The sequence below is a fragment of the Neoarius graeffei genome, chromosome 8, assembly GCF_027579695.1.
Source record: "Neoarius graeffei isolate fNeoGra1 chromosome 8, fNeoGra1.pri, whole genome shotgun sequence".
Taxonomy (NCBI): Eukaryota; Metazoa; Chordata; class Actinopteri; order Siluriformes; family Ariidae; genus Neoarius; species Neoarius graeffei.
Window position 1 is genome coordinate 83,758,888 of NC_083576.1, and position 17,370 is coordinate 83,776,257.

General features: G+C 42.7%; 1 pseudogene; it reads right to left on the minus strand.

Annotated features, from left to right (window-relative positions):
* The window catches only part of LOC132889949 (uncharacterized), a 189,210-nt pseudogene that overhangs the window by 145,446 nt on the left and 26,394 nt on the right, over positions 1 to 17,370 (minus strand).

A 17,370-nucleotide genomic window follows, 5' to 3' on the forward strand; every position in this document is an offset into this window, starting at 1 on the left:
AATTAAGATGGATAAGACCAGTCATTTAGTTAAGAGACAAATGCAAGTGTATAAAAAAGGGACACACTGCAATTGTTCAGATGGTGTACCAGCCAGTTTTATTTGTACCAAGTGAACAATAAGTGACTGATCTGGACTGGCTCAAACTGCAATGTGCCATATATTCCCTAGTGTGTTGCATACCAGCATCAACATAGCATTGGGGCTGGCACATTGCTATAGGAGACATTTCAGGCTGAGTTTTCACAAAAAAATAATTAATGAGCCCGAACGTAACCAGACTGTCAAAGAGCAAAAACCTGTCCTTCATCTTATCCACTAAGGTTTCTTGATCCCATCCAGAACTCATTTTAAGAAAACAGTGCATTTCTTTTTTGTAAATCATTTTTCATTCCTTTTTCACCTGATGCTACACTTCTTTTTCAAACAATATTTTTGTTGAAAGACAGGACACAATTTTTTTCATAGTCCTCATCATGAAGTGACATGAAACGTTTGTACAGTCTACAGTAGTTTGACATAACAAGCTTTGAGTTTATTCAGGGTCAATTGGAATTTGTCACTGATCTTTTCAAGATGGCGCCAGTGTGTGTGGCCTGCCGTCTGTCTCTGCCAGCGTTGTGTGTTTGTGCTGTATCTGTCACTTGTCAGTCTAAATGTCTACTCGCTACTGGTGTATGATCGCCAAACACTGTTTGTTTCTGCCAAAGATCTGGTGGGGTTTAATCATAGTGGACAAAAGTCTTTGCCCCCTTTCCTATCGGGGATTCCAGTTCACCTCTGCCGCGCCCTGGCTCCATCCCTCCGGCGTAAACGCCACCGCCGCCGGGGTAAACACAGTGGTCGACTGATAAGGCTGAAGGCCTGTTTGTCGCGCACTTCCAAGGTTTCTTGGATTAAGTATGGGGCGGTGCCTCGCCTCGTTTTTTCTTGACACTCACTGGACCTTGTCGACGCCTGGCTGGTACCTGTCGTTGGCCCGGATGAGATGCTCCAGCCCCGTGGCCCCTGCTCTCCTCGGCCTCGCTGGCGCGGGGTGAATTTGTGCAATATACGGCCTTTGTGTCGGGCCCCCCGGACGGTTACTACCGTGGATCCACCGAGTCCTGCCAAGTTTGGGCTCGTCAATGCTAGGTCGCTAGCAAACAAAACTTTCATCCTGAAGGATTTCTTTACTTCCCGAGGACTGGATTTTCTCTGTGTGACTGAGATGTGGCTAGCTGTTGGTGAGTCCAGCGCCTTCCCAGAACTTTTATCTGGGGATTGCTGCTATTTTAACTCCCCACGGACCTCGGGCCAAGGAGGAGTAATAGTGACTATTTATAAAAGTCATTATAAATGTAAGCAACTGTCTCTGTCATCCTCTTTTACCAGCTTTGAGATGAGTTTATTTGAACTGGCTCACCCTCACACAGTGTTGTGGTCTACAGACCTCCTAAATACAATAAGGACTTCATAAGTGACTTTTCTGATTTCCTGGCTGAAATTATGCCCGAGTACGACCGTGTCCTTATTGTTGGGGATTTTAATGTTCATGTGTGTTGTCCTGATAAGCCAATGGTGAAGGACTTTCTTAACCTCATTGACTCTTTTAATCAAGTACAGTCTGTTTCTGGTCCCACACAAGAACGTGGACACACACTCGATCTTGGTTTAGCATATGGTTTGCCTGTTTTTAATTTGGAGATCTGTGACGCAGCGTTTTCGGACCATATGCCTGTACTGTTTGATGTTGCTGTTGCCGGTAACACAGTTAAACCTCGCGCTGTTGCTGCCCGGTGCTGTCGCGTCATTAACCCTTCCACTGCTGGTCAGTTCTCGGCCGTTTTTAATCAGAGCTGTGTCGTTCCTGAATCAATGTGTAACGACACGGACGAGCTTAGTTCATGGTTTCACTCCTCCTGTCAAATTGTTTTAGACACTGTGGCTCCATTAAAAATCAGGCAGCCTAAAACTAAATGTGAATCCTGGCTAAATGACACTACTTGTGCTGTCAGACGCCAGTGCCGTAGAGCTGAGCGCAAGTGGAAGAGAGACAAACTGCAAGTGTCTTTTCAAATGTTAAGAGTGTGCTGGCGTAACTATCAGATAACTGTGAAAGCTGCTAAAACTAAACATTTCTCTGATATTATTCTGTCAAACTGTCATAAGCCTCGTGTTCTGTTTAAGACTATTGACTCCATTCTTAAATGCTCCGCAGACCGTCAGTATTGAGGCTTCGCCTGCTGTTTGTGAAGACTTTCTTCACTTTTTTATTGACAAGGTTGCTGGCACTAGGGCTCGAATTTCACCTTCTGCATATGACCCTTCAGTCTCTCTCCCCTGCTCAGCTGTCTTTGATAGGTTTAAGTCTGTGACACTGTCAGATTTACAGGACACTGTTGGTCATTTAAAGTCCTCAGGCTCTCCTAATGATGCTGTCCCCTCTCGATTATTTAAAGAGGTTTTTCCTACTGTGGGTCCATCCGTGCTTGCAGTTATTTACAGCAGTTTCTCCTCAGGTGTAGTCCCTAAAAACTTTAAACATGCAGTAGTGCAACCTTTAATAAAAATATAGGTTTAGATTCTGCAGTTTTGGCTAATTATAGGCCTATTTCCAAACTGCCCTTCCTTTCAAAACTCCTCGAAAAGACAGTCTACAATCAATTAATGCCCTTTCTGGAGGAGCACAATATTCTTGAGGTTTTCCAATCTGGTTTTAAATCACTGCACAGCACAGAATTGGCTCTTTTAAGAGTTTTTAACAATATTCTTTAACTTGTCATTCTGGTGAATGTGCTGTTCTTGTACTTTTAGACCTAACTGCTGCATTTGACACTGTAGACCATGACATTTTAATTTCACGTTTGGAGCAGTGGGTGGGCATCAGTGGCATAGCACTGGAGTGGTTCAGGTTGTACTTGGCAGATCGAACTTTGTGTGTGAGACTTGGTGACTCTGTATCCTCCTCTGCTCCTCTGTCATGTGGTGTCCCGCAGGGCTCAGTCTTAGGCCCTCTTCTCTTTTCTTTGTACCTGCTCCCGCTTGGTTCTGTATTTAGGAAGCATGGTATTTCATTTCATTGTTATGCGGATGACACTCAGGTCTATATGGCTCTTAAAAAGAATCAAGCATTCTCTGTAAGACCCTTACTTGAATGTCTTGATGACATAAAGGCCTGGATGGCTCTAAATTTTTTAAATTTTAACGAAAAGAAGACAGAAGTGATTGTTTTTGGTGGCAGCTCCGAGACCCTCTGTCTAGATCTAGGTTCCTTGGCTCAATACCTAAAATCCAATATTACTAATGTAGGTACAACAGCGCCACAGTCCTGCATAAGAACTACAGATCCCATCAACCAACTTCCGCGTTGACCTATGTCACGCCTGGGCAGGATCACCTACGTCACTTCCTCCATGAGCCCATAAGTGACTCAAACACAGTCCATCTAAGAACTACAACTCCCATCAACTAACTTCCGCAGTGACCTACGTCACGGCTGGGCGGGATCACCTACGTCACTTCCTCCATGATCCTATAAGTGACCCGGAAATCCGCCATACTTCCTCTTTGGCTCTGCAACCACGCGGGAACAGACATAAAGAGGCACTCTCTCATCGGACCGTCCGAAACCATGACTTCTTTCTTGCAGGAAGAAAGATTCAGCGCGTTTTTTCTGTTTACCATTGGCCACGGTAAAACTACTGAAATCGTGCTATTTCACTCATTGAGTTACATCCGGTTTTTATGTGTTTATTATTAAGGTAACGTTACGACTGCAGCCCAGAGCAGTTCATTTAAAGTTAGAAGCGACCGGATTCCTTCTAACTAAAAGCGCTGTGCACATTGTTTGATCAGAGACTTCTTTTCTTCACGAATGACAATGCGTCGGACCAAGAAATTCTCTGCGCTTCACGGAGGCCTCCACAAACTGTGACAATCCGTCTCTCCAGAACCTCTCCTCATAATCTTGCATCGAGGCAAGATACTGAAGTAAGATTGGCATTTTGGGCAAAAAGACTAGTCTTAGGAATTAGCTTTATTAAGTAGTGCGAATTTAAACTCAGGAATGGTTGAATTGTGTACACTGTAGACACTCTGTGTTGAATTGATTATTGTTCTATTTGTGTTGATCTCTCAATTGTTAATAGATAGGTTGCATGCTCTCTCTCTATTCCTTTCTAACACTTTAATTTCATTATTACACATATTTTGACCTCATCAAGATTTCAGTGGATTTATTGGTGTTATAAGCTAGTGGAGTTAGCTACCACAGCTAATTCTTTTGTCTCGTTAGCAAGCAAGGCTAACCCTCTGTTTAGGCCACACACACACACACACACCCCTTTTGTTCTTAACCCCACGAAGTAGAATTCTTTGGCCTTAGCTAGCAACACAAGGCTAATCTTTGTCTCCACACGTGGCCACACACACACACAAACACATCTTAGGCTACATTTACATTAGACCGCATCTGTCTCGTTTTCTTCGCGGATGCACTGTCCGTTTACATTAAACCGCCTGGAAATGCCGGGAAACGGGAATCCGCCAGCGTCCACGTATTCAATCCAGATCGTGTCAGCTCCGGTGCTGTGTAAACATTCAGAATACGCGGATACGCTGTGCTGAGCTCTAGCTGGCATCTCATTGGACAACGTCACTGTGACATCCACTTTCCTGATTCGCTGGCGTTGGTCATGTGACGCGACTGCTGAAAAACGGCGCGGACTTCCGCCTTGTATCACCTTTCATTAAAGAGTATAAAAGTATGAAAATACTGCCAATACTGATGCAAATACTGCCCATTGTGTAGTTATGATTGTCTTTAGGCTTGCCATCCTTCCACTTGCAAATGGTAAGTGATATGCGCTGGGATCACACACACAGCGGCTCAGTCCCGAATCACAGCTTGTTCACTTCACTCACGTGCTCTGTGAGCTGCGCAAGGCCGGCATGCGCACCCTCCAGAGGGCACTCGCTGTTCAGGGCGGAGTGATTTGGAGCGCAGGATGCCTGCGGAGCCAAGCGTATCCGTGTATTGGTATTGCTGTGTGCACGCAAATTGTGTATTGGTGTTGCTGTGTGCACACTAATCATTTTAAAAACGTTAATCTGATGATCCACTGATACGGTCTAATGTAAACATGGGCTTAGCTAGCAACCAAGGCTAACTCTTTTGTTCTATTTAGAAACATGTGATCACCTCCCCCACACACAAACACACCTTAGATAACATTCCTTTGTCTTAGCTAGCAACACAAGGCTAATCTTTTGTCTCCACACGTGGCCACACAAACACACACACACTCATCAGGTATATGACCATATCATATTTGAATGTATTTCAATTGCTAATATTTAATTTTTTTATCACACACACACACGCTCATCAAGTATATGACCATATCATATTTGAATGTATTCAACTGCTATTATTCATCTTTATCTTTGTTATAATAAATTCAATTATTCTGTTAAACTGTGTCTGTGGTTGTACCGATATTTTCGAAGTCATCCAATCTCAAAGAATTCCAAGGTGCATATGAGTTATGTAATACAGTAAGTGATCATAATTTGGAATATACCATAATTTAGCTGTTTGATAATTTATTAAGCACCAAAATTAAATGTATTATTTAATGAGACTGATTTAATGAGATTATTAATGAGACTGATTTAATGAGACTGATTTAATGAAATTATTAATGAGACTGATTTAATGAGACTGATTTAATGAAATTATTAATGAGACTGATTTAATGAGACTGATTTAATGATTTAATGAGATTGATCACTTAAGACTAATTGCACCTACACTAACTTGGGAGTTAATGTGGACTCTGACCTTAGACTTGACAATCAGGTCAAGACAGTTGTGAAGTCAAGTTATCATCATCTGAGGCAGCTAGCCAAAATAAAGCCAATTCTTTCAAAGCAGCACTTTGAGACAGTAATCCATGCCTTTGTCACCACACGGCTGGATTACTGCAATGCACTTTATGTGGGGGTTAGTGGGTCCTCCATTAACCATCTCCAGATGGTACAAAATGCTGCTGCACGTCTTTTAATTGGCACACGCAAATATGACCACATTTCCCCCATTTTAGCCTCACTCCACTGGTTGCCCATACATTTTAGGATTCATTTTAAAATTCTTTTATTCGCTTTTAGATCTCTCAAAGGTCTCGCCCCTCCCTACCTCTCTGAATTGCTGCACTTATATTCACCCACCTGCTCTCTCAGGTCAGCTGATCAGCTGCTCCTGAGGGTGCCAAAAACTAAGCGCAAGCTCAGAGGGGACCGTGCTTTCACTGTAGCAGCCCCTAAAATATGGAATGATCTGCCTCTGCACATTAGACAGGCGTCTTCCTTGTCTGTTTTTAAATCCCTTCTTAAGACCCATCTCTTTTCCATGGCCTTTGACACCCTGTAAGATGTTGATTTTATTTTATTTATTTATCTTATTTTTTGTTATTTTATTGTTTTGTTTTATTATATACCTGTTTTTATGGATGTTTTATGTCTTTTAATTTATCTTGTATTTATCATTGTATCATGTACAGCACTTTGGTACCTTCTGGTTGTTTTTAAAGTGCTTTATAAATAAAGCTGGATTGGATTGGATGGGAAAGATGTTCTTTTTCCATCATCAGTAATAGTTTACCGTGTGAGTAACGACCTAAAGCACACTGAATGGTCTTGCCCGACAATACTCGAGTGAACTTTGGTCTTTTTTGACCAATCATACCTGCTTTAATCAAAAGGTGCAGGTTATTTATTCATCCCTAGAATAATGTAGACTATAGCTGGGGCAGCCAAGGCCAAAAAGTTAGAGAAGCAGCCTTGGGCCCAAGGGGTTGCCGGTTTGATGCCCTGAACCGGCAAGAAAAATATGGGGGGAGTGAATCAACAGCACTTTCCCCTCCCTCTGTATTCATGGCTGAATTGCCTTTGACCAACTGCTCCTCAGGTGCTGTAGCATAGCTGCCCACTGCTCTGGGTGTGTGTGTGTGCTCACTGTTCACTTGTGTGCACATGCATGGGTTCACTGCTTCAGATGGGTTGAAGAGGAGACAGGAGGACTTTTGCTGTGCTTCAGTGTACATGTGACAAAATAAAGGCTTTTTTTTGGGGGGGGGGGAATCGCGAGAGTTTCTGACTTCATGTGAGCTATTGTCAGGCTATACATGTTGGTCCTCATGCGTGATGGGATGCCAGTGCTTGATCTGGACAAACATTGACTGTCAAGGTTCCTCCACTTACAAACACACTGCCTGCCCCCCCCCCCCCCAAAAAAAAAAGGCCAGTGAAAGTAATATTTCATTGGATCACCTTTAGCTTTGATTATAGCACACAATCGATACATTCAGGTAGTCAGCTAATTTCATTTTATTGGCACATAATGTTGCTGAGCTTAGACGTGATCAAATGAAGCAACCCAGATCATAACACTGCCTCCAGAAGCTTGTATATTGGCCACTATGCATGATGGGTGCATTGTTTCATGCACTTCCCTTCTTACCCTGACGCACCCATCTATACTCATCAAACCACATGATCTTTGTCAATTGCTCCATCTTTATGCTCCCTCACAAACTGAAACCTTTTCTTCCAATTTGCTTCACTAACAAGTGCTTCTCTTACAGCCACTCAGCCCTGAGGAAACGCTCTTACTTTCACTATTAAACATGGCCATGAGTTCTGCTGCTGATTTTTTACAGTTCAAACGCACCAAGACTTTAAGTGGTCTCTAATCATGGTAATTAAAAATTTTTTCAGACCATCATTTCATTCCACAAAGTTGATGGTCCACCACGGATACAGGACACTTCGTCCAACAACCATTTCGTCCAATAGTTAAGACATTTCGTCCAAAGCCTTTTTCATACGCACTATCAATTATTTTTTATTTCATTTATTTGTTCAAAAAAAAGGAGGAATTCTCAACGGAATTTGACTGAAGCAAAATACATTTTCGTAGGATGTAATTTAACCACCTGCCACTCGCGAGTTGTGAAATCTAACGGTGAGTAAAGATCACCTCAGACTCGCCTTTCTCAGCGTGTGTTCAAAACGATGGGTTCCTACCTAGTATTCATGTAAAATTCAAGAAATATTCGACAAACACTCCTTCCTTGCGCAGGACTCTCAGGCACTCTCTGGACCTGACAAACTTGGCTGTGAAATGATGGGCTATCCTGCTGCTGTACTGCTTCTTTGCTAGTCTGATGCCACAGGACAAGTTGGCTCTTGCTGATCTCAGACCAGCCTCATCACCTGCTCTGAAAGCAGCGTTCCGGGCTTTCAGTAACCAAACATTGTGTTGTGTAAACCTGGTCCGGTGTGTTGTTTCCCCGTGTTGCAAAGTCAATGTGTTGATGTAACTGAGGAAACACTGTTTTGAGATTAGCGTGGTTGAAATCCCCAGCTACGATGAGAAGTCCCTCTGGATGGGCTGTCTGTTGGTCGCTGATGGTGCAGTACAGTTCACTCAGTGCCTTGTCCCTGTCGTTGTTGTTGCAGCTGGGAGGAATGTAAACTGCAACAAGCAGGATGGCAGAAAACTCCCTCGGTAGATAGAAGGGCCGGCACTTGATGATCATAAACTCCACAAGGGGTGAACAGTGTCTGCAAACTACCACAGTGTCCTGACACCAAGCATCACTGATGTAAACACAGACCCCGCTGCCGTGGGTCTTACCTCCTTCAATGAGGGCTCTGTCTGCTCGATAGCATGTTAGCCGGTCGAGCTGGATGGCAGAGTCCGGTACTCTGTCGTTGAGCCATGTTTCCATGAACACAAAAACACAGCACTCTCTCACAGCCTGCTGGGTCACTCTCAAAAGGTGAATATAGTCCAGTTTGTTATCCAAGGAGCGTACATTGGTGAGTACGATGGACGGTATAGCCGGCTTGTGTGGATTAGCCATTAGCCTGGCCCGGATACCCCCGCGCTTTCGCCGCTTCTGCCTCCTCTTGCACCACCTACGGTGCTTCTGCTGCGGGTGTGCAGCAGTAGTGGGGGTCGATGTCAAAGCGGGCCACCGGAGTAGGCCGAGGTCATGTAGCTCCTTAGCGTGTGCCGGGTTTAACTTACAGAAAAAAGTGCTGCCAATGTCAAAAAGAGTCCCACAGCTGTATGTGCGCCTTGGAACAGACAAACGCGACGAAAACATACCATCACTCGAGCACACCGACGAAGACAAACATGTAAACACCACATTATCGGGAGAGAGAGGGGCCGCTGCATCCGCATGCACTGCCATCTTGAAAAACTGAAACAGCTATATTGCCCTACTATACTGTCAGACTGTTGTTCCTGTTTACATTGTTCATTCTGTTTATATTGTCATTCGTCACATTCAAATTTATACCGTTAATTCTGTTTACACTGCCACATTTGCACTTTCTGGATTGCCACTGTCTTTTCTTAGATAGCTTTAGCTTGTGTGTGTAAATAACCCCCCCTTTTTTTTAAGTTTATATCTTGTACCTATATTTTATATCTCATGTTTATTACTGTTTGCACCGCAGATAAGAGGGAAACGCAATTTCAATTCTCTGTCTGTCCTGCACATATGGTATTATTGACAATAAAGTTGACTTGGACTGCGTGCATGCCTTATTAAGACTGGCTATACTATGAATTAAACAGCTTCACTGGACTCAAAGCTCGGAGAGCAGCCTGTAATGGTAAGGGTTGCTTGTTTGCTTTACAAAAATGTTTTCCGCTTCGGTCAAATTCTATTGAGAATTCTTCTTTATGATCGGTTTAAAAATATAAAGCAATTTGTCGCATATTGTCACCTAACTATCACTAGGCATATGTTTCCATTTATTACAGAGAGACACAGTCATAAACCTACTTAAAGAACTCCTTTAAATTAATAAAATACTTATTGAAATATTTTACTGATTAAGTCTGTGTTGGCCTTATTAAGACTGGCTATATGATGAATTAAACAGCTTCACTGAACTCAAAGCTCGGAGAGCAGCCTGTAATGGTCAGGGTCTACTTGTTTATGCCCCCTTACACCGCTCTTTTCTGTCGAAGTGCTCGTACTACGGCCCTTTTTTGCTTTACAAAAAATTGTTTATTTCCATTTATTATGGGGAGACACAGTCATAAACCTGTTTAATGCATTCCCTTAAATGAATTATGGTTTGTTTATATTTCAATCTTGTTGCACATATTGTAACCACATATAAAATAATTGAAAGTGTGTATGAAAAAGGCTTTGGACAAAATGGTCATTGGACAAAATGGTCATTGGACAAAATGGTCATTGGACAAAGTGTCCTGATCCCTTCACCACTATCCTTCCAGGTTTAATAATGTGTTGGACAGTTATTAACCCATCCACCCATTCATTATCTCTAGCCGCTTATCCTGTACAGGGTCGCAGGCAAGCTGGAGCCTATCCCAGCTGACTATGGGCGAGAGGCGGGGTACATCTTGGAAAAGTCGCTAGGTCATTAAAGGGCTGACACATAGAGACAAACAACCATTCACATTCACACCTACGGTCAATTTAGAGCCACCAATTAGCCTAACCTGCATGTCTTTGGACTGTGGGGGAAACCGGAGCACCCGGAGGAACCCACGCAGACACGGGGAGAACATGCAAACTCCGCACAGAAAGGCCCTCGTCAGCCGCTGGGCTCGATCCCAGGACCTTCTTGCTGTGAGGTGACAGTGCTAACCACTACACCACCACGCCGCCAATGTCAGCAATCTCCTTATTTTCTTTGCTTGATGCAGGCCAACAAACTGGCCCTTCTGAAAAACATTTACTTTGGATGATGGGATATGTCTTCCGACATGATTGTTTAAGAAATGAGAAGCTACTCACTGCATCAGTTAGAGTTTAAAGAACTGTTGCCAGCTGAAACGTTTGACTCACTGCAGTAATTACTGAAACAAAGCCTCTTAAGTATTTGCTTATTTTAATGGTAATGATGACTTTCTTTTGGCAAGGCAGTGAATAATTCAATCGAAGTGAAATGAATTGCAGTATGTATGGTGTACTTTACCAGTCATGGAACACTTTTTGTTCCAGAGCTTGTGAAACACAGAACTTAGTTCTTTGGCATACTCCTCATCATACCACACCAAGAGCTCCTGTTCTGGGTTAATGGGTCGACAGCAACGATACAGAATTCCCCCTCGATACTGAAACGCCACAAGATTCTGTTCTTCATCATTATGAGCACAATTCACATACCTAAAACAATAAGGCAAAGTGGCAGAAAAGGTTAAAAAAAAATCAGATCAGAGTTACAGACCAAGAAAAAGCATGGGGGAGATATCAGTGACAGGAAGAAAAAGTTCTCATCTCATCTCATTATCTCTAGCTGCTTCATCCTGTTCTACAGGGTTGCAGGCAAGCTGGAGCCTATCCCAGCTGGCTACGGGCGAAAGGCGGGGTACACCCTGGACAAGTCGCCAGGTCATCACAGGGCTGACACATAGACACAGACAACCATTCACACTCACATTCACACCTACGGTCAATTTAGAGTAACCAGTTAACCTAACCTGCATGTCTTTGGACTGTGGGGGAAACCGGAGCACCCGGAGGAAACCCATGCGGACACAGGGAGAACATGCAAACTCCACACAGAAAGGCCCTCATCGGCCACGGGGCTCGAACCCGGACCTTCTTGCTGTGAGGTGACAGCACTAACCACTACACCACCGTGCCGCCCCGGAAGAAAAAGTTCTTCCAACAAATTAGGAACTGTAAAACCAATGACTAAGCAAAGACCCAACAACTGGTGTATTCCTCACCTCATCCAATTTGCATGCATTTCTCTTGTGGCATCTATGTACTCTTCACACTGCCTGCTCCTGCATATCTGTAGAAAAATTACACATTTATATTTTCTTCATTAACTTAATCTATGCCTTCAAATTAAATGACGTACACAGGAACGAGAATAATGGCTCATGCCAATATTATATTAAGCATTATGAAGGCAGAATTAAAAAGTTCTTGACTGTATGTTTAGTTTCACAGAACATGCTGACAAGCTCTGAGGTGAATTTAGTAACCTTAAAAAAATGCAGGCAAGACTTTACATCAGAATTTAGGTGAAGGAAGTTTTTACTCGAAGGTTTTATGTCTTTGAAATGGCAAAGCTGTGCTGTTCAATCAGACTCTCTGATAAATATCCGTCCCTTGTGTTTTGGCCTCTAAACAGACAAACTTTAATGTCAGTTCTGTCATGAAATAGGTTTTGTACAAGTAGAAAATATTTTTCATAAGCACTATCCATTTACTTTAAGTATTTGTGAGCTTTAGTTCAGTATACCTCTGGTCCTGGATACGTGACTGATCCAGATTCAAACATTTGTCTTTTGGGCCTCATTTCTCAAGCTGGACACAAAAGACTTGGTATTCATGAAAATTCATTTAATTTTCAAAATATTTGTATCCTATGAGAGCTTGTGTGTGAATTTGTATGTACTGTAAAGCACTTTTTTTTTTTGTCCTGCCAGCGTTCTGCAATGGCTGAGCTTCATCACTTGAACACTTAAGCCGAGAGGGCACTCTTTCATCTCATCTCATCATCTGTAGCCGCTTTATCCTGTTCTACAGGGTCGCAGGCAAGCTGGAGCCTATCCCAGCTGACTACGGCCGAAAGGCGGGGTACACCCTGGACAAGTCGCCAGGTCATCGCTGGGCTGACACATAGACACAGACAACCATTCACACTCACATTCACACCTACGGTCAACTTAGAGTCACCAGTTAACCTAACCTGCATGTCTTTGGACGGAGCACCCAGAGGAAACCCATGCAGACACAGGGAGAACATGCAAACTCCACACAGAAAGGCATTGTCGGCCATGGGGCTCGAACCCAGACCTTCTTGCTGTGAGGCGACAGCGCTAACCACTACACCACCGTGCCGCCCACTCTTTCATTAATTTATTAATTTTGTAATGGTGAGCTCTCTGTAAGCTTTGCCTTTTACAGAGTTTTGTAGAGCAAAAGCTAAGCTTATTCATTTACATGAAATCTTTTAGATTATGAGTTGTGAGAGCCCACACATTTGGTTTCCTTCAGTTAATTGATGTAAATTATTTAAGAGTGAACTGTACAAGTAGAACCAAGTTATCAGCAGTTTGACAGACCTGAAAGTGTGTTTGAAGTGTCTCCACATATCACTGCCAAGCAGAAATTGATATTCTTGGGAGTTACATTCATCCAGTGGTGACATTCTCATCTCATTATCTCTAGCCGCTTTATCCTTCTACAGGGTCGCAGGCAAGCTGGAGCCTATCCCAGCTGGCTACGGGCGAAAGGCGGGGTACACCCTGGACAAGTCGCCAGGTCATCACAGGGCTGACACATAGACACAGACAACCATTCACACTCACATTCACACCTACGGTCAATTTAGAGTCACCAGTTAACCTAACCTGCATGTCTTTGGACTGTGGGGGAAACCGGAGCACCCGGAGGAAACCCACGCGGACACGGGGAGAACATGCAAACTCCACACAGAAAGGCCCTCGCCGGCCCCGGGGCTCGAACCCAGGGTGGTGACATTTTGTTTCTTAAAAATAAAAAGATAAAAATCTTTATAACACATTTAGAACAAACTCACCACCCAGGAGTATCTGCTATTCATGGCTTTCTCTATGTCCACCAGCTCTCCCTGGTAGGGTCCAAAGTGTGCACCTATTGGAACAGTCTCCCCCTTATTAAACACTCCCAGGCCTGCGTCAGGAATACCGGACTTCCGAATCTCTAGTTCAGGAGGAAGTGTTTGCCTGGCTCGGTCAGGAACTCCCACGAGAACAGGAGTATCAGGGATGAAGAGGGGTGGTCCGTGAAGCTCACACTTGTGAAAGAAGAAGGATTTGCAAACTTCACAATCTGGGAGTAGCAAAAACACAATGGGAAGAAATGATGCCCAAACGTCTATGCAGTATTTGTACAGTATATGTGAGAACATTTACAATAGAATTGTATAAATATTAGCCCAAGAAGCTTGCCAGAAATGTTAATGGAGCAGCTGGTTGAGACTAGATGTGTGCACCAGGAAGGAGATCTTTCAGGATACAAACACAAGTTACATGAATATGCATCCTTAGTAACTGCCTGGTCATGGTTGATTTAAATCAGCCTACTTGTTTGTTGATCGTTTGAGAAATAGAACCATCTAGCCAACCAATGTGTTAGGAAATCACAGGCAGGTACAAACAAAAATAACTGTCAAGTTTATTTGTATAGTGCTTTTAACAACAGACATTGTCACAAAGCAGCTTTATAGAAAATTAAAGGCTTTAAACATGAGCTAATTTTATCCCTAATTTATCCCCAATGAGCAAGCCTGTGGTGACGGTGGCAAGGAAAATCTCCCTCAGACGACATGAGGAAGAAACCTCGAGAGGAACCAGACTCAAAAGGGAACCCATCCTCATTTGGGTGATAACAGATAGCGTGATTATAAATAACTCACTTCTATAACTGTATCCTATATAGTCACAAAGTTTCACTGTGGAACCAGGAAATTCATTATAGTTTTAGCATGAAGTCTGTTTTGTTGAAGTTGTAAACTGTTCATTGATGGAAACTTGAATGCAAAACTGTTCATGACAACTGCAGTCCTAAAGTCAGCAAATCATCTGTAGTCCTCAAACATAAATGTATTACTATAAGTGTCCAGAGTGTCTTCCAAGTGCGACTTTCAACTGTCCATACGGCCGTCCTCCACAGGTGTTATGAGATAAGACTCCAGCCAGATGTAGGGCATCAGGATGGATCAGGCAAGTCCGAGGAACAGAAGAGGTCAGATCCACTGGTGTCTCAGGATTGACAAGTAACTCAGAGGGACAGACAGAGGGAAGAAACAGGGGTGGGGGAACACAGCTTGTTAGGTATGCCCAATATCACCTAATGTATAAGAACAGAATACATTTTGCACTGAGTGCAAGCAGGGACTCCAGCAAGACTAACTATGAGAGCATAACTAAAAGGGGAGAGCCAGAAGGTAACACAGACATGACGGTGCCCTGGGACATAAAGCAGCAGCCACTACATCACCAACAAACCTGAGTGAGCGAGTGAGAGTGGGGTGTGTGTCAGCATCCATACATCCCAGTTTACCAAAACACTCTATGCCTGAGAACCCTCCAGATCTACTCCTTTACCTAATTAAAAACTATTAACAAAAGGCTTAACTAAACAGATATGTTTTCAGCCTAGACTTAAACAAACACCGAGATTGTGTCAGAGTCCTCAACACTTCTTGGAAGGCTGTTCCATAACTGTGGGGCTTTGTAAGAAAAGGCTGTGCCCCCTGATGTAGCCTTCACTATATGAGGTACCAGCAGATAGCCTGCACCTTTTGACGTCAAGGACCAGAAGTTCACTCAGGTACTGTGGTGCGAGACCATTCAGTGCTTTAAAGGTCAATAGTAGGATTTTATAATCAACACAATTTGATTTTGAGCCAATGCAGTGTGGATAAGATGGGGATAATGCGGTCATATCTTCTAGTTCTAGTAAAGACTCTTGCTGCTGCATTTTGAACTAACTGGAGCTTGTTTACACACTTACTGGAACATCAAGACAGTAATGCATTACAATAATCCAACTTACAGGTAACAAAAGCATGAACTAGTTTTTCTGCATCATGTAGTGACATTATATTTCTTAGCAATATTTCTGAGATGAAAGAAAACTATCCGGGTAATGTTATCGATATGAATTTCAAATGAAAAAAGATTGGAGTCAATGATTACACTGAGGTCTTTTACTGCTGCACGTGAAGAAACAGAAAGGCCATCCAGAGTTATTGTGTCATCAGAAAACCTAATTCTACCTGCATGTGGTCCTAGTACAAGTACTTCAGTCTTGTCAGAGTTCAGCAGAAGGAAGTTAATAAGCATCCCATGTCTAATATCCTTTACGTATTCCTCAATTTTATTAAGCTCATGTCTCTCATCTGGCTTTGCAGAAACATACAACTGTGTGTCATCAGCATAACAGTGGAAACTAATACGATGCTTACGAATATCATCACCCACAAGTAACATATATATAAAGAAAAAAGCAGTGGACCTAATACAGAACCTTGTGGAACACCAAACTTCACCTCAGTATGTCTAGAAAAATCACCATTTACTGATAGGGATCAGTTAAATAAGACCTGAGTCAGGAGAGGGCCGTTCCCTTAACTCCCACAACGTTTTCTAGTCTGTCCAGGAGAATGGAATGACCAGTGGTTTCAAAGGCTACACCAAGGTCAGGCAATACAAGCAGGGAGACACAGCCCTGATCAGATGCCAACAGTAAGTCGTTTACTATTTTAACCAGTGCTATCTCTGTGCTATGATGAGGTCTAAATCCTGACTGATACATTTCATGGATGTTATTCCTGTGTAGATATATGAGCATAACTGCTGTGAGACAGCTTTTTCTAGGATCTTGGAGATAAATGGGAGGTTTGATATTGGCCTATAATCGGACAGCTGACAGGGGTTGAGGTCAGGTTTTTTTAAATCAGGGGTTTGACAATTGCTAGTAGAGGTCTGCGCGGGTCGGATTTTTCAGTCCTGCTCCCGCCCGCAAAGAATTATGATTTTCAGTCCCGCTCCCGCCCGCAAATCCCGCATCTGCCATATTTTGTCCCGCTCCCGCCCGCAAATCCCGCATGATGCAGACGTTCGCGTTATTTCTCAGGAAAGCTCTTGTCTTGACACAGCGTGATGGTGCCCCGCCCCCTACTTTGAGTGGATTTGAGCATAAATATTGTAGGTGTAATTAATGATTTTGTGTATTTAGGATTGGATAAGTGATCAATCTTTAATAATTACATGAAATCAGTCTCATTAAATTTGAAGGTTAATAATTAAAATGAATCAATCCTATTGAATCATTTAATTTGACTCATTTGAATTGAATCATACCATAGAATCAGTCTCATTGAATTGGTTGAAGTGAATCATTCAAATGAATCATTCAGTGAATCAAGTGAATCATTTAGTGAATCGTTTAAAGAATCAATTGAAGAATCGTTCAAAATTTGATAATTCAAATTTATCACTTACCAAACTGCATCTAATTATTCATACACCTTAAGAGTTCTTTTGCGATGTGGGCGACTTCAAAAGTATTTAGAACAGCAGATAGACACCACACAATTTCAATAATAATGGAGTTTATTATAAAAAGATAAAAAAAAGGAAATTAATAAAAAAAAGGAAAAATAAGAATTTAATAATTGAATGGCAACAGAATGAAATCTTTATAACAGAGTAGGTCTCTGTGTATGTGTGTGTGTGGGTGTAGCCGAGTGATTAGCTATTGAGGCATTTCACCTGACGTCACAGGGTCACGTGACGCCCCAGTGTCCGCCATTTTGGACGGCAAG